At 35.0% G+C, this 7,123-nt stretch overlaps 1 long non-coding RNA gene across 2 annotated transcripts; it reads right to left on the reverse strand.

The window, feature by feature from the left end:
* Window positions 1–3,762: 3,762 nt before the first annotated feature.
* LOC110870862 lies at window positions 3,763–6,395 on the reverse strand. 2 transcript variants are annotated; one of them, XR_004876719.1, is made up of 3 exons: window positions 4,641–6,395; window positions 4,439–4,550; window positions 3,763–4,064 (listed from the first exon to the last, which is right to left on the reverse strand). It is a non-coding gene; the product is annotated as an uncharacterized LOC110870862 (long non-coding RNA). The 2 variants fall into 2 exon arrangements; XR_002553309.2 differs by having other exon boundaries at window positions 3,769–4,064; window positions 4,439–5,486; window positions 5,874–6,395.
* Window positions 6,396–7,123: the final 728 nt, after the last annotated feature.

A 7,123-nucleotide genomic window follows, 5' to 3' on the forward strand; every position in this document is an offset into this window, starting at 1 on the left:
AAACAAAACATAAAAAAGTTGAACCACACTCGTACGTTGCGTTGTACCAAGTCGAAAAATTTAGAACTATACGTAAAACGAAAGTTTGTCAAAGATGAAAAGTATAAGTGACAAAAGTTGTGAAGTTAAATTAAAAATAATGAAAAGTTTTGGATTACAGTTAAAAAAAACAAATTATGTAAGGTAAAAATTGTAAAAGCTAAAAACCTTTGGGTTAAAAGTAAAAAATCAAGTTTAGTTTTGGGTTAAAGTTAAAAAAATAAATTATGTAGGGTTAAAATTATAAAAGCTAAAAACCTTTGAGTTAAAAGTAAAAAATCAAATTTTTTTTTTTTTGAAAAACTCACAAAGCATAAAGTACAATTGATTATGCACAAAAAACTTGCTTATTTATATATAGAATAATATCTATATATTAATATATGTATAATATAACATACATATATACATCCCAACACTACCGCCATTTCTCCCATTTCTCTCTCAACTAACCAACCACCACCACCACTAGTCAGCCATAAGCAACTGGCCACCACCACCATCCCGCCATCACGACCAACCTGTCATCACCATCACCTCGCTTGGATCTGACACGCCAGAGAACCAGATCTGATGGAATCGCTCCCGTTTACTTCTCATATGCCCCCAATGTGGCTGATATCACAACGAATCGACAAAAAATCATCACCACAAGTCTAAAACCCATCAACACCACCACCACTAGCCGCCGCAACAGTTGCACGGCAGATCTGAACATACTAATCATCACCACAAGTCCAAAACCCCCCAAATCACACTGTCCTAATCCAACGGATGGTGGCGCTAGGGTTCCGACGAAGGTTTCAGGACCTGATTCCGATGGATGGGTGTTTGGTGAAGGGGGTGGGCTAGTGGTGGTGGTTGTTGTGGGTGCACGTGGTTACAATTTTTCTTTATGCAGATATGGGGTTGTGGAATTTGGGGGTTTAGATTTGGGCTAGCGAAGGTTTTATTACAGATACGTGGGTGAAGTAAGCCTTTGGTGGTGGTGGTTGGCAAGTGGCGGTGAGGTGGTGTCGGAAGTGATGGTTATTGTGGTGGTTGGTGGTTAAGGCCCTGTGCGAGTAGAAAAAATGGGCCCATAAAAACTTATATATAAAAAAAATCAATAATATAACAATATATGGCTCCCTAAGTGAGCCAAAACTAAACATATTTTATAATATGCTTTTTTAGATAAGAATTAACTTAATTTATATTTAACTTAAAGTATATTATAGATGTAATTATATAAACATTTTAAAAAGAACATTTATATAATTAACTAAAAATAGAAAAGAAAGCTTCTAGAAAATAGAAAAAGAGAATTAAAAGCTATAAAAATGGGCTAGTCTAAACTCAAAAATAGGTAGACAGTGGGTTAAGCAAAAAAAAAAACAATAAAGAAATAAGGCAAGCACAAGTCTCGAACTCAAGTATCTTCTATAGAAGTAAAGGGGCTTATGCCACTAGACTATATAATTTTTTAGTTTTATTTGCAGTTCAAAAACTATATGTACACAAAACCTATATATAAAAAAAATAAATTTTGGGCCCTTTGGAAGGTTGGGCCCTGTGTGGTGGCCCATCTTGCACCTGGCCCAAGCCGGCCCTGGGTGGTGACTGGTAGTGACCGGTGGTGGGTGGTGGTGGTTGGTGATGGGGAAGAGAGAGATATATCATGTAGGGAGAGAGAATAGAGAGGAGAGTGTGTGTATATTAGAGTCATGTATGTGAATTTTGACTTTTGAAATATTAATAAGTTATTAAATCATTATATATAACATTACTAAAATACTCTTAGTTTTATATTTGAAGTTACCAAAATACCATTTTAATTAACAAACAATTTAGATGGAATTAGAGACGGGAAACAAAATGGAAAAAACTAGCAAACTATTAAAGGAAAATGATCGTTTTTAAATGTTTGAGCTATCCACGCCACTATACCGTGTGGTGTAATATTGAACAAAAGTATATAAAAAACAATATTTGATAACCAATTCGAATATTCAATGCTAAACAAAGAATAATAACAACCTTTTGATCATACAAAGAAATGCATGCCTTTCAAGCAATTCGATTATTTACTCGAATTGTTTCTGTAAAATACTTATTTCTACTTTTTTATGATTGTGGGTATTTTAAGAAATGGCGTGGATATTACTTAAATTTAGTTTGTCTAAGGCCAAGAAGATATTAGTCATTACTCGATTACTCATAAGCTCATGACATGAATAAAGTTGTTTTGTTGCGATTTTAACAAGGGTTTATTAATCAAAACTAGGTTATAACCCCGTGTATTATACGGGTCGAATAAATGAATTTTATATACTAAATAATAAAACAATATATCTTTAAAAACCCCCTTTTATTGCACGGGTGAATATTTATTTAATTAATATAAGATATGTTTGGAAGTGAGGCAAGAAAAACATAAAATAAATGTTTACAATGAATGATAGGTGTCACACATTAAATGTTTTATTATATAGTATAGATATATATTTAGATTGGTATAAATAGATTATTCTATTGTAGTAAAATTTGTTAACAAAGTCTCAATAAATTTAACCCTTTATTTAAAACTTATAAATGTAACGAAGTCTCAATAAATTTAACCCTTTATTTGACAGTTGTAAATGTAGAAATGATAAATAATATTAGTTAATTTTATTTTAAATTTTGTAAAATCTATTTGATACCAAACTAAACAAAACGTTCAAATATATAGTTAATATCAAGAGTAAATTCCGATTTTGGCCTCTGTGGTTATATCATTGTTACCCTTTTAGCCTAAAAATGAATCTTTTAACATCTGAGCTCCCAACGTCTTTTTTTTTAAACTTTTTTGGCCCTTAACACTAACCCCATCCATTTACTTTTAGGGGCCAAAAGGATTAGAAAAAAGACGTTGGAGTCCAAGAGGGCTAGAAAAATAAACGTTGAGGGCTCAGATTTTAAAAAATTCTTTTTTCTGCTAAAAGGGTAAAAGTGATATAACCACAGGGGCTAAAATCATAATTTACTCTAATATCAGATTAGATAACTGAGTTTGAATTTGAAGTAAATAGATAACTATAAAAGTAATAATTAAACTAAACAATATTTAGTAGGAGGGTTATCTATAATTAATTAGAATACATTAAACTAAAATAATAATTATCTATAAGATATGGCCTAATATAATGACAAGTGTCCCAAAAATGGTTTCTTTTATTATATATTATAGATTCGTAAGTTGCGAATTTAACCCAGGTTTATTAATCAAAATTCTTAAGTACTAGAATCGATGCAGTAATTTAGACGTGTGTCTGATTTTTTTTTAACAGTGAACTTCATGTATAAGGTTACCACACTCTCAAAATCGGAGAGCCTCGTATTGCCCCACTTTGACCAGACTATGTTGTCTTAACCGGGCCCACGCTGGCTTCAAAGTTTGGCTTTTTTGGGCGTTCCCCCGGGAAACCATACCGCCGGCTGCCACTTGACAGTCGTTGCTCCACCATAAGAGCAAAACTCTCTGGCGTAACACACGGTGTGACGAAAACCCCAGTTGGGCTCGGGAATCGAACTGACAATCTCACACAAGGCCTAGTCTAAATCCTTGATTGTCTGTATCCACCCCAATATGACACAAATAGGAATTGAACTTAAGTCTCAATTGGAAAACCCAAATCTCCTACCATTATACCACAAGTGGTTGGGGGGGGGGGGGGTTGGCAGACTTGTGTCTTAATTGATATTTATACTTGAATTTACAACAATAAGTGTTAGGCCAATAATTGATTATTGAGAATATGTAACATTTCTTTTTTTAACTTCAAAGTCCTGTTTGAATATAAACTAGTGTTTAAACCCCCGCGTTGCGGGGCGGGGTTTGTACGACTCGCTAAGATTGGCTGAAGATGTGGCTGGTTAAAGGAACCTGCTACTTGAGATGGGGATTCGGCTCGACTTGGAAGTCCTTGTCACTTGGCTAGTTGGCTGGTTACCTTGAATATTAAAGATAGATAGGATGATACTCATCTTTTGGATTAATGCACCTACGTCAACAAATAGATGTATATATTAAGCAACACATACATACATGATAATACCTGTGTAAATTTAATTGGATTAAGACAAAGGAAAACATGATTATTGTCAATAAAGTGTATTGCTGCTGAAAATCTACGTGTTTAGTATGGAAAAAAAATCTAAAAACACAATTTTATATCCAAAAACTCAAAATCCTTTATTATATGATACTCCATAAGAGAGTCAAAACCATATCAAGCAAATATTGGATTTTTTATATTAAACCTATATGAACAAAAACTAAAATCAATTTTGTTTAAACAACAGTTGATAAAGGAACATGAAAACCAAGGGTTTGTAAATATAACCTATATGCATATGCCGAAATCCCGGTACATACCTCAAATCTCATATCATTAAAATTGAAAGAAGAACCAATCCTTTGGAATTCCTATCATGCTGATTCAGTTTGCATTGTTCTAGTACCGATAAACCTTGCCTGTATGATTCACCTGCACACACTCAAAGTAACAAATGATGTCACACTTGGAGGACACATTGGATACGCAATCTCAGGTCGAGGAAACCTTTTTGACCATTACCAGACTTTGCAGCCCGGATTACTATGATATTAGGCGTTGCAACCTTGATTTGCTTTGATATTTCCCTGTTTCAATATGCATCTAAATGTATTATCGCAACATCTACAATTTAGTAGCCGCTATCGTACAATTTAGTAAACACAATCGTTGATATTACCCACTACCTTGACACCTATTCAAATATAAAAATAAACATGATTAATTTAACCCGAACTCCTGTTTGACCCGTTCATCCAAATATGAAGCTCCATTTCTTGTACCCAATAAAATACCGTCAAGATTAACCCTATACATGGTACAAGTTTTGAGTAGTCACCTCACAATTGATATGGCTGAAAACGGTGTAATTCAAATCCAAGGTTTAAAACATTGATATAAATAGAGGTTATTCTCAATGCATCAACAGATATAGTAGTTAGATATGGTTGAGGCCAATGTCTAGCAAATAGAGATATAGAGAGTGTCAACTTATTCTTATTTGTATAACAAATATATTAAAAAAAAGTTAAGCGGGTTCTAGCCATCTCAAACCATTGAAGCTCTCCTAGCCACGTCCACACAGCACTGTGCACCTTCAATTTGCAGACGGCTCGGTTCTACTCTCTCAGATATCAGATCCAACGTGTTCATCCCATGTCAACGAATAAGGTATACGTGTGAAGCCATGAGCCACGTCACTCGAATCTATCTTCTCAGATAGCAGAACCAGCCATGCTTTCCACCTCAATTGCCATCTGTCTTGCCACATCAGCCTGATGCCAGGATGTCGCCCAGTTCCGCCATCTCAGATGGCGTAATCACCATATTCATTTGACTTAACTCCTGCGAGCATGCTCGACCATTAACCTGATATGACCCATTCAACACATCATTTCCACTTTAAGCACAAACAAACAAAGGTATATGGCAATAAGAAAAAGAAGTATTTTGCACCCTTTTTTTAACTGTTTCTTATAAAACATGAACTTATAGCAACATTGTGTATTTATATATGTGGTATTGCACCCACAAAACTAAAATGCACTTCTTATAATCAACATATTAATGCACAGGGTACATATCTTATATGCACATTTTATGCCTTGTCTAGTTTTATTTGTAATTTAATTCATCTTTAATGTAGCTATCAGTCATCAAATGAGAATATCAAACCTTCTGTCTACACCAGATTGATAAAATGATGGGTATTTTAATAAATCTAAGTTAAAATAGTGTGGCAAAAACCCTTGGTACCTCCTATCCGTTGCCATGGTGAATGTTAGATGAAAAGCAAACATAACTGAAGGAGCTACAATCAACCCAAGTGAGATCCAACTGATACATGTAATCTAAAAATAGAAATGCAAATACAGAATACACCATACCTCAAATTGTAAAGATTTACCCAAAGTAATTAACATCGGAGCCCTAATTTTAGAAGCAAAACTGAAGAGTTGCCCAAAACATACCTGTTAGAGCCCTAAATTTTTAGACGACATGCATCAAACGTGGATTCCTATGGAGATTTCGCTGTTGAATGTTGAATAGAGCGACGTTTCTCAACGAAGAGAAGAGGGAGGAAGGGGAGGACGTCGAGGGATGCGGTGGAACTGTATTAGGGTCACACGTGGTTTCTCTTTTGGCAACGACGTTTTCTAACGGCGTTGTTTACTGTTCCCCGCCGGAAGCGGAATGGTCGCCGGAAGTAGCTCCGGTGATCGGTCAAGTGGGGAAGGGGGAAGAGTGGGTGTGCGGCAGTTCAGGTAGGGTTTTGGTTTTAACTTGCTAACGCCCGTTACCGTTAAAACACTATTGTTCGGTTATGTTATGAACTAGTTGATGTCTCGTCCGCGTTGCGGGGCGATAGCCGAATAATTCTCAATCAATTAAAAAAACACTATTGTAATTTTGCTAGGAAAAAACTAAAACGATGATAAGAATACAATTTTTGGCTCAGGGTAAAACTGTATTTTTTTAGGACTGATGAGCGAGTTTTAGTCAGCTCCTTGAGACGGAAAAAAATTAAATCGAGTCAACCAATTAAAAACAACTTTTATAGTTTTGCTAGAAAAACTAAAACGATGGGAAAAACGTAACTTTAAACTGAGGGCAAAATCATAATTTTATTTCAGGGATAAAATCGTAAATTAAATGGACCAATGGGGGAGTGCCAGGCAGCTGCCGGCATGAGTGTAATTTTACACTGGGGGCAAAATTGTAATTTAACCGGGAAAACAAACAAAAACGACGGAGAAAATGTAAATTTAAGTTTAGGGCAAAATCGTAACTTGGCTGTGAGAGGAAAAAACTAATGGCAAAACTGTAACTTTAAACGGGGTAAAATCGTAATTTTGAACTGAGGGCAAAATTGAAACTTTAGCTGGGAGCAAAAACGTAAGTTTATTTTTAAGTGGGGGTAAGAACATAATTTTGCACAGATGGCAAAATCGTTATTTTAAGGAAAAAAGCATAATGGCAAAACTGTAAATTCAAACTGGGCAAAA

The sequence above is a fragment of the Helianthus annuus genome, chromosome 13 (genome assembly GCF_002127325.2).
Source record: "Helianthus annuus cultivar XRQ/B chromosome 13, HanXRQr2.0-SUNRISE, whole genome shotgun sequence".
Classification (NCBI taxonomy): Eukaryota; Viridiplantae; Streptophyta; class Magnoliopsida; order Asterales; family Asteraceae; genus Helianthus; species Helianthus annuus.